Below are 15559 nucleotides of genomic sequence, written 5' to 3' on the forward strand. Positions count from 1 at the left end.
TTCAAAGGTCTTTTCTCAGTCCTTTCTTCTTCCTCTAGCATTTGATACCACTGACTACATGCTACCTTTTCACTTCTCTCCTCCCTTCTTTATAGGATGCTACTGTCTCCTCTTTCTCCTCCTATTTGATTGACCTCTCATTGTTTCTTGCTTCATCTACACTTCCGGTACCAAATTTGAATGTCCCCCAAGGCTCTTCTCCTTTTTCTACATTCTCTCCCTTGGAAATCTTATCTGCTTCCAAGGCTTCAACTATCACCTAGATACAGATGATTTCCAAATGTACATATTCTGACCAGAACTCTAGTCTTGGATTCTTAACTGCTTTCTTTTCTCAATTCAAGGGCATCCTTCAACCTATCCTCAGCAAATTGGATGTATGACTTGAATCTCAAATTCAATACATTCAAAACTCAATTAAATCTTCCTTCTAAAACCTGTCCTGTTTCCCAACTCTCTTACTGCTGTTAATAACATCCTCTTCTTAGCTCAGTCATCCAGTCTCAAAAATCCATTCTTCTCTCTTCCTCGTCCCTCCCATCCAAACAGCTGCCAATTATTTTTGATGTTACCTGGGCAATACCTCTTGCATTCAACCCTTCCTCTCCTCTCATGAAGCCTCCCACTACCATAGCTCACTTCTCAGTCCCTAACAATTTGGTTTACAACCCCACTATTCAACAAAAATTACTCTCTTGAAGATTATTAATAATCCCAATTGCTGAATACAATGGTTTTTTCTCGGGCCTCACCCTTTTTGACATTCTGTTGCTTCTTCTAGCTACCATTCTAAATCTCTTCTCAATACTGATGAATTTCCATAGTCCTGTATAGTTAATGGCTCCATTTCTTCTTCACAATGTGATTCTCTTACCAATCTACTGTACTCTTACCAAAATCTTCATTAATAAATTCAAAGGTCTTTTCTCAGTCCTTTCTTCTTCCTCTAGCATTTGATAGAGCAGGGTTTAATAGAGTAGACCACTCCCTACTCCTAAACACATTTCTCCTTACTACCTATCTGGTCACTCCTCCTCAGTCTCCTTGGCTAGATCATAGCCCATGTAACATCCCTTTGCCTAGGTGCTTTGAGCCTGTCCTATCCTCCTTCCTTCCTTTTTTTTTCCTCTCTCTCCCCCTTCCTTCTCTGTCTCTGTCTCCATCTCTTTCTCACATCACCTCCCATGGGTTCAATTCAATCTTTATGCAGATGACACCAAACTCTCTTCTGAACTGTAATCCCATTTCATTAGCCACCTGGATGTTCTGTAGTTTTCTCAAAGTCAGTATATTCAAAACAGTCCTCATTATTTTCTCTGCCTTTTCCTAACTTCTCTGTGGTGAGGACAACACCATCTTTAAAAGGCTCTAAGGGTCATGCTTGACTTTTTTCCTCATCCCCCATATAATTAGTTGCCAAGTTCTACTTATTCTACTTCCACGCAGCTCTCTCAGTTCTCTTATCCATCCCATCTTCTCTACTCAGTCACTGTCTTAGTTCAGAATATTTCAATATATTTTCATTTCTATCCTCACAACAAGTCTCTGAAATAATACAATTATTAGTTCTATTTTACAGATGAGGCTCAAAGACATTATGAAACTTGCCTAAATTCACACAGCCATTAAGGGGTTTTAATTTAAATCTTGTGACTCTAAGGCTGGTGTTCTTTCTATTCTACCTCTGAAATTAATCTGGAAAAGCCCTTCACACATAACATGGTAGTCCAACCTAAGTATGAATAGGAATCCCTTCTATAATATCCTGACCAGTGGACATATAGTAAAATGTAAGCTCCTTGAGGGCAGGGACTCTTTCTTCGTTTATCTTTGTACATTTGAGCTCCTAGCATAATATCTAACAAATGCTAGGGAAACTGAAATTAACTGAATCTCTTAACCACTGCATTCAATGGTTTGGGTTTTTTTTCAAACTTTGATCTCTCTACCCTCTCTGCAGCTTTCAACACTGTTGATAAGCCAATCCTCCTGGATCGTCTCCTATCTTCACTTTCTAGACCCTGTTCTTTTTGGGTTCATACCTATCTGACCACTCCTTCTCGGTCACCCAATTCTATATAACCAACTTTAATCTTTCTCCCGAACCCTAATTCTGCATTATCAATTAACTGTCTAGTGGACATCTTTTCCTAGTCAATCTATTGGCATCTCATATTCAAAAATTCAGAAACAGAATTGATCCATCTTCTAAGTCTTCTTTTCACTAAACTTTTTTCTATTTCTGATAGAGAAATTTCTCTTTTTTGTTGTTGTTGTTTTTTTTGCTTTTGGGGAGGGTAGGGCAGTTGGGGTTAAGTGACTTGCCCAAGGTCACATGGCTAGTTTTTATGTGTGCGTCAAGTGTCTGAGGCCAGATCCGAACTCAGGTCCTCCTGACTCCTGGGCCGGTGCTCTACTCACTGCGCCACCTAGCCGCTCTATTTCTCTTAAGGATGATACTATCTTCCTGGTCACCCCAGTTCACAACCTCTCTCCCTCCCCTTCATTCTTCTAAGCTTCATCAGTTACCAAATCTTGTCTGTCTTCATGACATCTGCATCTGTCCCCTTCTTTCAATCCATAGGATTTACCACTGTACACTTCAGACCTCCATCACTTATTGCCTGACTATTGCAACAATCTTCACACTAGACTACCTACTTTCTAATCCATCTTCCATGGAGCTGCCTAAATAATTATCATGGGCAGAAGTTTAGCCATGTTGCTCCCTTGGTCAGAACCTTTGGTTCACCATTGCCTCTAAGATAAAATACAACTCAGCTCCAAATTGTTGGCTCTCCACAATTTGGCTTTTACATACTTTTCTAATCTTACTTTATATTAGTATCTTACAAGAACTTTAGCCAAAGTGGACTAATGACACCTGGATTCAACACTCCCTATCCTCTCTCCAGACACTAGGATAGGATGTCTTCCAGGGCTGTAATATATTCCCTCTTTACCTCTGCCTCTCAGAATCATCTCCCAGGTTCAGCTCAGCTACCACCTCCACTGTGAATTCTTCTTTGATCCTTCTAACCCCCAATTTATTCAGTTTTACTCCTTCCTTAAATTACCTGGTATTATTCTTATTCACATAAAACTCCTATAACCCTAAGGATAGGAACTGCTTTGTCTCTGTATCCTTTCTAGCAGAGTATCCTGCATATAACATGGTTAAGTGAATATTTGTTAAACTGAATTGGGATACTTGGAGACGATTCTGATATCTCTCCCAGACCAAGAAATATAAGATTGTCAATCTTTTGTATTCCTAGTCAGAGGAGAGAAAATTCTAAGCTTTCACTTAAAACTACAAATAAACCTTTCACTAAAGGCTATAACCAGGAATGAAACTGGCTGGGTTTCTTTCTCTCCTCTCTCTAATGATCTTGGGCATGTGTATGAGGAAAGGGGAGCATAAAAGGAACATTTCCCGCCCCCCCCCCCGCCCTCCAAAAAAGCAAGCTAGGGGAGAAGCAAAGGCCCATTACATATGGTCTAGATAATCAATTCCTCTATAGACCAGAGATGGCTGTTTATTTTAAGATGTCAACAAGAAATTCTCTACTGGGAAATACTGAAATCCATTTTAGAAACCAGAGCTTTTTAGGACCTGCAACAAAACCCCAGGCTGGGTTTCAATAGGAGACATTAACCATTCAATAATTTTTCCTGTTCCAAAGGCCCTAACCCCTGGGCTTGAGAAGCCATAGATGATATCCATTTACTAGTTCAAACTGCTCCAAAAAATCCTAGTCCCTAAAATTACCTAGAACCACATCTTGAAGGCAGTCTTCTTTTTTGTCCCCAATTCTCCACATTATTATTTCTTGGGAATATCAGTGCTCTATACCAAAGACCACTGAGGTCCCCAAGAGTTTTAAGTGTTATGTTGACAAGCCCTCACTGATTTCGCAAGGTTAGGATATGGCTAATGGCCAACGTGGCCATTATCTCTATCTTACTAGGTCTTCCAGAAGGTAAAACTTCCACCCAAAAGAGCTGGGAAAAAGATGGATGAGGCAAGTTATAGCTAGTGACAAAGTTACAGTGGGAAGAGTAATGGTACTTTTCTGCTGGCAACTAATTTTCAAGCCAAAACAAAGCAGTTCTTTATAGCACAAAATTATTCACTTGTTTTCCATTTTCTTCACATTGGCAAACTCTATTTTAGCAGGCTATGATAATCTCTATTTTGGCCTCCCTTAAATTTAGGTTCAACTTTAAAGTCAGATTTATGTTTCCAAGTTAATAGCAATCATCCTAAATAGGTCTCAATTACCTGTGAAGTGTTGTTTTTCCTTTCTAGTATCATCAGTGAGGTGACTTGAACTATCCTCAAGTGCAAGTCAAATCAAGGGAATTCCTTAGTTTAATAAACAGTGTTAATTAACTATGCTGATTTTACTTGTACTGTACTGTACTTGTACTGTCAATTAGCCTTTAAATTGCAGAATTCATTTTAGAGATGAAAGTGATCCTCAAATCTCTATCTCACTAAGGTCTTCCAGAATCCCATGAGGTTAGATTGGGGGGCAGGGAGCAGGGAAGGGGATATTTGTTGAAAGCAGAGAAACAGAAAAGTTTGAACAATGATAATTAATTAGAAATGGTTTCAGATATGGGTGTTAGTATCCTCTCACCTGTTCCTGCGCCTCCCCCATCCTTCACTACTAGATGTTGCTTATGCACAGATCTAGTCATATAATTCTTCTGCCAAAAAATCTTCAATGGCTCCCTACTGCTCCTGGGTAAAGTCTGATTTCTGGCATTCAAAGTCCTCCCCAATTTGGCACCTCTACCTTTCCAGGTTTCTCTCCTGTTTTTCTCTTATATGTGGTCTAGAGCACTGGTCTCCAAACTTTTTGGATCACATATCCCATCAGTAAAAAGCAAACATTTCTTTGAGCATGAACCACCAATATATGTATATTTATTTATAAATTATATATATACATATATATACTATTGTTTTGCTATTTTGTACCTTATAAAACAAAAAAATTAGAAAATTTTAAGATGAGATTTTTTTTAAATTTCCATTTTATTAATGTCATAAAACCTTTTTGCTTTCACTAAAAATAAAACATTTTTTAATGATAGTTATGTGACTATGCTTCATTTTGGAAAATCTTGTTTTAAGCTTTTGTGATACAGCAATTTAAATGTCTGGTTCTAAGTTCAAATTTGTTTTTCTTTCTGATACTTGGTTTTAGTAATGGTTGTTGTAGCTGAAAAATACTGTCTCACAGAGATATGGAGATACAAATTAAAATATGGTACTCATTTTTCAGTCCCATCCACCAATTATACAAAGGTTTTCATTGAAATTTGGTTAATAAATTTCCATCTTCCACATATTAGGAGGGGTTGGGGAGGGGAGAGTCTCTGGAGGTCAGATCCCAGGTCCAGAATGTAGCTGTAGAGAAGGAGCAGTGGCAAGGCACATGCCCAAGTAGGTCCTGGTTTCATGGTGGTGGATGGCTCTGGCTCTCTTCATTTGTTTCCATGCGGTTCAGTGGGGTGGAAGGTAAGGTAGGGGAGACAGAGAATTAGTGGGGCTGCAGACCTGAGAGCATTTTGTGCTTAGCTATTTGAGTCCCAAGCTCACTGGCAGCAATATTCTCTGCCTCTCAAAAGCTGCTGTGCTGCTCCTCTGGGCTCTCCTTGATGCAGCTTCTCCCCAGATAGCTCAAGCCTCCCTTGTTCTCCTGGGGCAGGGTTGGAAGTTGGGGGAGAAAAGGGAAGAGTAAAGATAAAAGCCTTGGTGGGAATCAAAGAATGAAAGCCTGAGGAGTTTTCTTGGAAACACAAAACTTCTTGATTTAATGCAAATATACTTCAGTACATACTTAAAATTGTACAACTTATACCAGTTTAAAACATCTTTCTGGTCTGAACTATCCAGCAAGCAGAGGAAGAGGACAAGGCAGATGAAGAAAGACTGGCAGCCTGTCTGCCTGGTAAGAACTCTCCAATGCAGTCCAGCACAGCAGGCAGGGGTAAGGGTCTGAGACTGGGAAGGAGTTATGTGACTGACCATCTAGCACAGCCCAAAGCAGGTGTAGCAACAGCAGGTGGAACATAACACCTTTCTCCAAATTCATCTTCTTGTACCCTACTCTGGAGACCACTGCTCTAGAGTGTACTGTGGCCAAACTGGACTCTAGTCCCCTAACACACCCTGTACTTTCCTGCCTCTGTCTTTACTCCCAACTCAACTCAAGGTTGTTTTACATCTGGTTACTATTTTCCTTCCCTGTACCTCTTAAATCTATCCTTTAAAATTCAACCCAAAAGCTAACTCCTACATCCTTGATTCCACAAGTCAGTAATGACCTTTCCCCTCAAATCTCACATTAACACTTTTCATCTCCCTAATCATGTTTTAAATTTAACTGTTGCCGACTATAAACTCCATGAAATTAAGGAGTATTTCTTATCTAAATTTTTTGTCTCCAGCATCTAACAGAATACTCTTAGAAGAGGGACTCATTATTAGTTGAATTAATTTTTGTTTGGGAAGTGGAGAAAAGATAGTCAGCTATCTTGAGAGTTCAAGTATATAGTAGATACTTGGGGTTTTTTTTTAGTTCAATTTGTTTCCTAAAGTTTAAAGTCCTTTATAATCAGTGATGCCAGCATGACCTAGCAGAAAAAAAGGAATAAAGTTTTTAAACATCCAGTTTTGTGGGGGGTAGGAAATAACACACATATACATTATCCTTCAGTAAAAAATTTTTTAGATGTGCTTCTTTCAAGTGATTAAAGTAACTCTTCTAGCCGTATGTCATTATCTATTCCTAACCTTGATTTTAAGACTGAGGTCCTACTGCTTCAGGCTTCGTACACACAATGGGAAGCCAACAAAAAGTACCATTTCTCTCCAGTTCTACTTCTCCCAAGTAATTACTCCTGGAGCTATATGGAAGACCATTAGGTACACTATATCTTTTCCTTTGCTTGGGCTCATTCCAAAAATAATCTAGGCATATTACTGAAAACTTAATGGAGAGCCTACCCTAAATGTGTTGCTAAAGAACGAATTGTTCCTTTAGAGACAAGGAGATATACCTCACCTTGCAGATATGAAAAATTACATTAAGTACAATCCTTAAATTAAATACATTGGAAAATCCTTTTGCAGTACTTTAAAACAATCATAAAATTGTTATTGATCATGTCTAAAGCCAAGCACACTTTTATTGAAAAGGTCTTAAAGTTATTTTATCACAATGGTGGTGAAATTTGAAGTATTCTTTAAGCGCCAACTACCAGGGAGAAGTATTTGATCTTTGAAGAGCTGATATAATACAGGAAGGACTACTGAGAAGTCAGTTTGCCTCTATACCTGATGAAGCAAAAAAGTAATACGTGAAGCCCAAATGTAAAGGGAGGGCTTTAGGAGAGATGTGCATTTAAGTTTAACATTTTCTGGAACCTACCAATAACTAGAGAATTCATAACCAAGAATATGGACAGCAAATAAGACCTTCTACTCAGAGCAACCAATTAGAAATGAGAAAGCACATTTCTAATTTTTCAGAGTAGCTGAAGATAGACAAGAGGCTTTTGCCACAGCTGGCCAGAGGTCATAGTCTTACATAAGTGCTTTGAAAGAAGACTCCAAATGGAAAGCACAAGTATATGGTATGAGATAAGATAATTCACAATACACTTGTCCCTATTAAACAACTATTATTCAGCTTTATTACTACTATTCTTGAAAAGAACAGAATTCATTTTTTTATTAAGGTATATGTACTCTATGATGAAACTGGAATCTTAAAAGATAAAGAGATGGCCCTATTCTCAAAAATTCCTTATTGAATTTGTGACATGATCCTTAATTAGCATTAAAGAATGCAAGTAGATAACTATCATTAACTAAGAAGAGTGTATTGGCATGAATCCTGAAATATTTATTATTGAATATTCAATTTATTCATTGAGTCTTCTTTCCACATCAAAATTCCCTCTAGAAAAGAAATTTAGGACAAGAGCTTATTGCACATTTATTGGGGGGAACAGAAGGGAATAGGAATTTAAAAGTATTCTCACAGACCTCTTAATATCCAAGAACCATGAAATGTTTACTTCTGAAAATACCTTGAAAAAAATACAAAACAGTGACCCCAAAATCAGAATAATTCACTCATTCTTACTAGATGTTTTTGCTTTATATCTAGACTTTTGCTTTAAAACACTGCTGAAAATCATTCCTCACTTTTGAGTAGTTAGTTGAGAAAGGACTTTTCCCTAATTTTCCCTAGCTATCAGTACATTTATAACCAATTCCATGTATATAGTTTAAAAGTTCATATACATACTTACATATTTATATGTACATATATACAAACATAAAAGAACAGAAATAACTTATGATCCACTAAAAATGATCCAAGAACCAATTCAATTTAAAATGCTAAATGGTGGCAATAGTTTAGCATTCCAATGAAAAGATTTCTGAATTAAGAGTAGAGATATATATAATTTAGGTAAAATATTCCAATTTGATGCCTAATAATAAGTCTCAGAGATTTGGAACAATGAAATAACATTAGAACTGGGAAGGACCTTAGGAATCATCTAGTCCAGGAGGTGATGAACCTGCAGCTTCAAGGCAGTCAAGTGCAGTCCTTTGACTGAGTCCAAACTTCCTTAATAAAGAGATTTATTCTGTAAAACTTGTACTCAGTCAAAAAGCCACACCCAAAGACCTAGAAGGCCACATGTTCCCCATGTTCCTCACCCCTGATCCTAGTCCAACTCTTAAATCCCAAGAGTTATAATGACTTGTCCCAAGTTGCACAGCTTAAATTAGTGGCAGTGCACAGGCTGAAGCCCAGAGGTCGACTGGGCTGATCAGGAAGCTAAAATGGACTCAAGGTTACCTGTGCAATGAATATCTAATGAACTTATCAGTATAGATGATCTTGAGGGCATCCTTTGAACATGAAAGCTGAAGACAGAGTATAATGAGAGCTTAGGACTAGAGAGAGCTTTTTCAGAAGCACAAAACTGTCCTGGGAATTTACAACATAGCTATTCTAACACTATAAGCAAGTAAACTACCCCAGAGAGGGAGACAGGGGAAGATGATTTGTCTCTTTTCTTGGGTGATCAGTAAACCTAATGTTAATATAGCCAAATGACACCCATAGACTGCTCTGGTCCCAAGACTAGAAGCAGTAGTGAAAAGTACACACTCTGGTAGTTGCTAAAGCTAAGTCCATTTTTATTAACTATTCATTTCCAACAGGTTATTACCCCATCCATGACAATGGAGAATATATTAATTATGTGAAAATCAATTACCTATTTGTCCTCAAACTTACACATCAATAGCAACTTGATTCAAACTGATGAGCTGGGTTTTTTCTGAAATCACTAAGGGATAAGCTGGCTTGCCAGAAATGTCTATTTCAATCCATGCAAGTTGTGACAAAATTCAAATTTTGTTTCTATTTTATTATATTTGTTTAAACAGATACATTGTTTTACACACACACACATGTATGTATGAATATTTCATATGCTCTGTTGAAGGAAAAGATGTGTTTGGCTCAGTAACGTTAACATCAATTTAAAATCCACTTCCAGCTCCTCAAGTATAGTCAGTAAATTTGATTAACACTATGAGAAAGAGAAGTTGTAGAGACAGAGAAGTTCTGACAAGACCTGTAAGAGAAGTGTCCATATAAGCAAAGGGGAACACAACTCTGACTTGAATATGCCCATTTTTGAGGGGCTATATTTCCAAAGTAATTCACTTTTAATGATTAGCCCAGGGAATTGTTTTGGTGTTGAATTCCAATTAAGATAGTATTTTGACTGAAGCTAGAATGCTAAAGATAGACATTTCAGTGGATTAAGGTATCTCTTTATACCTGCATGTTCACAGCAAAATTAGAATGTGGACAATTCTGGGCTAGATGCTGATTATAGGTGAAAAAGATAAAATTACCCTAAATTAATAAATTTGAAGGCAAAGAGTGATAATGAGCATCAGTGATATTCTGAAAGCTCTCTGGAGTTCAGTTTAGAACAGGTCAAAATTACATATACCTGTATGCTAAAAGACCTATTTAAAGTATATTTGGGGGATGAGAGTAGAAACATTTTAAGTATTATTTTGCATAATATGCTTGAATGAATATTTAATATTCATTTCACACACTAATTACTAAGCATTATTCGATTACAAAATAATTTACTTTTGTTTACAAAGTGTAAATATTTAGTCTTGTTTATATCATCTCTGTGCACCTGGTTCACAGCAATCCTGAAATAGTGAAAGTTGTTAAGACACAGCTACCACACACCTGGCACTTATTAACACCTGGCAGCAATAAAAGTAAATGTATGTTTTTAGCTAGATTTAGAAAAGCTTTATAAAACCCTCAAAACAGTGAAATTACACCAAAGGAGAGTCTATCAAACTCATCCTCCCTAACCATCTCCTTGAGCTTGATGATGCAAGCCAATAGCAAGATATAAACATGGTCCTTTTTCCCTCTGGTCCCACTCTTTAGGAGTCATTTTTAACAGTTTATGCTGATCATATGTGTTTAAACTACTAATAGAAAATAACTGGTTTTCATTTTCATAAAGTGATCCAAAGTAAGGTGAAGAATAGGAAGAAGGGGAGCAACATTTCAACAAGCTCAAGTCTGACTTGATGACGGGTCTCCCAGGCCTCAGTATCTTCTTTATCTCTTAAATAAATGGAGACACCACCTGGAAAAGGCCCCTACAGAGAATGCTATGAGATTTTAGATGCTAGACTCCTTTCCATCTTCTCCTCCTCAGTTCTTGACACTGCTGTCAAACTCTATAAACTGGCAAAGAAAAAAGGGGTGAAAGTTGAGGGATTTTAGAGACAGTTATTCAATGGTTCTGATTAGTTTTTAAAAACCTTAAATACTATAGTCACTGACTTAATATTAAACAAATAATACATGTGGACTGTCCCTAATGAAGTGCCCAAATGTGCCTTTAAAAAACAACTGAAAAATGGAGTCTGAGTATTCATAGGACTGCAAATCACCGCCTCTGATCCCCCCAAGCATGATTCATTTTCAGAAAAATACAGAGAAAGACTAGAATTCTCTCTTTTAAGAAAAAGGACCAGAGACAACTTAGATTTCAAATACATGTCTGCTGTTCTCAGTCTTCTTGTGAACTGACATTTTACAATCAAAGAAAATCACACAAATTTAGCACAAGGGAGGCATTTTTCTACAAAAGTAGCAGGTACCATTAGTGAAAAGGGTAAAGAAGGAGAAAGGGCACAAATAAACTAGTATTTGTTGTCCTTCTAATATAAAGTCGATGCTACTGACCCACCAGCAGAACAGTCAAACTTCCCCTGGTCTCTCCTAAGGCCAAGGGCAGATACTTAGAAGATGACTGGCTTGAGGTTAAGGGTAGACTCTGTAGTAGTGGCAAAGCTAAGTGGCCCACATGGGGACTGAACCCACAACATTTGGGAACAGATCAGTCTTTACCTGATGCACAAAATTAACCCAGTATCATAAAAAGAAAAGGAAACATTTTGAAAGGATTGGCTCTAGGGCTATGATTTCAAAATACAAATGACCTCCTATTTGGGGAAAATGACTTATCTTTGGACCAGTCCATAGCTCAAAGTTATGTATCCTTAGATTAACCATCTTTAGATCTAGATTCTCTTCTGACAAGAAAAACAACCTTTACCTAAGACCCTAGGTGGAAAGACTACAACTGTAGTTCACCCAGGCTCTCCCTATGGCTTTAATTCTCAAAGTGTGCTCATGGCTTCTAAGACACACAGGAAGGAGACCTCACCTTCAGGCATCAGGGTGTTGAAAGCGGGAGGAAGTAGGTCCACGAGGGTGTCTTGCTTTTGTGCACTTATCTGGGGCGCTACTTTCCAGAGAAGGAGCTCCTTTATAGAGTGTGCCCATGGTGGATTTCTCTAAGTTGTTCTGAGAGTTGTCCAGCTGCCCTCACCAATAAGTCACAGTCTTTTGAAGGTTGATAGAAACCATCAGTCAAAGCAGATGCATATGGATTGTGGGGAAGCCTTCTTTAGTATCTAACATAGCTGGATTAAAACAAAAAAACTTAACCATTAAGCAAATCTTGACTTTAATAATTAATTTAGATTATAGCAGATAAGTACTATTCTTAAGAGCCTATTTTTCCTTGATATGGGCATTTAACTCCTATTAATAGACACTGTGGGTATCTGACTAAAGATCAAACTGAATTCTTAATTTACATGAGTAAGGAAGTTGCTTTCAAACCAGTGATTGACCTCCATAATTCTTTATTAGCAACTTGACTCATCATCACTGAGGTGGTTAAGTACTTTTTCTAAGATGACAAGTTATTCTGTATGCAGCAAGTTGCTCTCCAGAGGACAAACTTAAAATACTGCTGTACTTTGCAATAACATTTTAAAAGATTTTTCCCAAGAAAACTGGAATTTCCAAAACATGATCAGATGCAATTAAGCAGAGTTCATGACATTAATATAATATGCACATGCTAGCAAATCTGATTCAAAGCATCTATCTTACAGAATTACTGCTACACTATCCTCTTTAAAAAAGTGCCTGGGTGACATTCTTAAATGAAAATGGAGTCTGACTAGATGAGACTGTTGACAACATTTCTTTTCTGGGTCCAACATGAAAACATATACACTGGCCAAAAATCACATTGCACTAGATTTCATTTTCCTTTGCAGTTCAAGAGCACAATCAGTCTAACTTGGCCTAGACTTAGCAAAAATGTCTGTCTGCATTAAAAATACATGAAAGAACCCATCATGAAGTGCAGTTTTCATCAATTTTGAATGCCAAGATGACATATAAGAAGACCAGAAACTTAAATTATTTTTCAAAGGGCTTTCTTTTATGGCCTTCCTAATTAAAACAACAACAAACTTTTAACCATACAATTAAAATACAAAATCCTTCATGGGGGAAATAAAAGTAAACTTACAGCAAAAGCTACAATTCAAAAAAAAAAACATTTCAATTACTTCACATTTTGTCTTACTCTTACTCCAATCCTCTGATATATTGTATAACCACAAGATGGATTTGTTTTGAATGAGCTGAAACTGTTACAGACCTGTCTGCACTTGCCCAATAAAAGACCAACTTCATAATCAAGCAAATTAGGTGGTAGGGGCACAGTTCCTGGTTGTAAAAGAGCATTATCATTATTGGTGTTCTTGATAATTTACTGAGAAATGGGAAAAGTACTCAAAGTTGTACATTGAAAAGATTCAGAGATAACTCTAAAGGCTTACTCTATCATAAGCTATGTGGCCAAATTTTACCAGGGTATATTTAGATGCTATATTAAAAAAACTTCCTCTAAAACAGGAGTGAATGCTTATTAAAAACAGAGAAAACCAACATCCTCCAAACTATTTTGTTGTAATTGATTCTCTAGTAGGTTTATGAAGAAAGCACCTTAGCACAAGAATGGACAAACCCCTGCAGCAAGCCAAAAAAAAGTCAATTCTAGGTAACTTTGCTTCTGTGGATATAAATCAGATGTGTCACTGGTGTTCCTTGAAGTAGCCTACACTTAGGAAGAATGAGAGCTAATTTTATAGCAAGCTCTTCCTTCCCCAGACAGAAGACTATATCACTGCAAGCAGAATTTTTTAAAAAAAGAAGTAGAAAATTAAAAGTTTGGTCCACAACCAAAATGGGAATGGGCAAGGCTTGGGAGCAGGACTAATCCAAATTCTCAAAGAAAATCCAAACAATCAGCTGAAACTGACAAGGGTTTTTCCCATATTGGAAACAAATCAGAAATCCGTGATATGAGTAATGAAGCAAAAGAAGTCTCCAGTTTGAATGTAAATACTGTACGTACATCAAAACCAAGACATTCTTAGTTTTCTCTTCCCCGGCACAAAGTACACAGACACACACAAATGATGTTCTCCCATGCCCAGTTTCACAGGACAGGAAAGGTAAGTGTTGGAAGTCTAAGTCTGGTCTTGAAAATTATCACACCTGAGCTCACATCTCTGATTTCTGAAGGCAGACTTTTGAAAGGAGTCACTGGGACAAATGCATCCATGACTTCCAAATGCTACCAAGAATGGTCTGTCCTATCTTTTCTGGTTGATTTAAGGACATACCACTAAAGCACATGATGCTCTGTTTTCAAAGACAATTGATCATCTGCTTTCAATTACTGATTCAGACACACTGGCTTTTAAAATAAGCAGCAAAAAGACAAACTGTTCCAATTAGTCATCAACAAGCAATTCAGTACACTCCGGTATTTACATTTACAGTGACTTATAATAGTTGATTACTTCTGTTTCAGTAGATAACACCAAAAGCAACTCCCTCCCCTAATGATTTTAGAAATCGTGCTAATAATATAACAGAAACACAGACTGTGATCCCTCAGACTACCCAAAATACTTTCTGGGGTTCTATGTATTCCATTGCAAAACTAATTCCAAGCAACCAAAAATCATTTTCAAAAGTCAAATTGTATGGATTTTGCAGGTTTCCAAAGCAAAAGAATCTATTTAAGATTGCTAGTTATCACTCATTTGAGTACTATTTTCTGGAATTCATCAACGGTAAAGCCACTACCACTAACACTGGAGAGAATCAAAGATTATAAAAAACAGGCCTCCAGTTAGAATGAGAGGGTAAACAAAGGTGGCAGGGCTCATATTCACAATGGCTCCACTTTAACACAAGTCTGGCCCTGTAATCAAAGCAGCATCAACAGCTTCAGACCAAAGCACTGAATTCCCCAAAAAGAGGCCAGCACAGCGCCTAACAAGCGGCTTCTCTGGGCTCCTCAAACATCTCCTTCCATGGGCCTCTGTGGAGTTGCAGAGGGAGCCAAGCGTCCCTCCTGCCTCCGGCCAGTGCACAAGGGGCCGCTTCCTGCCAGGCTCTGCAGCCCTCCCTCCCTGCCTGCAGCCGCCGAGGGCTCGTTTCCAAAGGCACCACAACGTGCAGCGCTGGGGCCGCCACTCAAATAGGCAACACTCAGCAGGCCGTGGGGATGGACGGAGTCTTTGGGACCACCACCACAGGCTTAGACGTGGGGGAAGTGGTCGATGCTTCCATAACCTCAGGCTTCTTTCCCCATCCCCGCTGACGTTTCCCACCTCCCACAAGGCTAACTGAAGGGCCGCTTCTGTATGCATGGCACGGCATGTCCCCCTGGCTCCTTGGTATTGCCCAAATGGCTCGGTAGTTCATGTCCCCGGGTCTGCAGTAGTAGCCCAAGGAAGGCTGTGTTTTGGGTCCCCTCCTGTGACCGAGCTGTGCATGTGCTTCACGTGGGTGTAGGTGCCACCTGAGGGCCCCACCGAGTGTCACTATCACTGGGGGGGAGGGGCGATGCTCCACGAGGGTTTGTTTGCTTATGCAAATACTTGGTGCTGACGGGGGGGGGGGGGGGGGGGGGGCGAGGGGGGAGGGGATACCAGTGTGCGGCCGGGGGGCCGCACTCGCGCCACAGTAGACACGCAACACTGCATAATGCATGTACCCGTCACCGTAGATCC

At 38.6% G+C, this 15559-nt stretch overlaps 1 protein-coding gene across 9 annotated transcripts in view; it reads right to left on the minus strand.

Annotated features, from left to right (window-relative positions):
- Positions 1 to 15559, minus strand: part of UNK (unk zinc finger) — a 40738-nt gene that overhangs the window by 23284 nt on the left and 1895 nt on the right. The gene's annotated exons all lie outside the window — the stretch shown is intronic.

This window comes from Petaurus breviceps, unplaced genomic scaffold, assembly GCF_028583685.1.
Source record: "Petaurus breviceps papuanus isolate PSGF00001 unplaced genomic scaffold, PetGlider_PUasm1.0 90925, whole genome shotgun sequence".
Classification (NCBI taxonomy): Eukaryota; Metazoa; Chordata; class Mammalia; order Diprotodontia; family Petauridae; genus Petaurus; species Petaurus breviceps.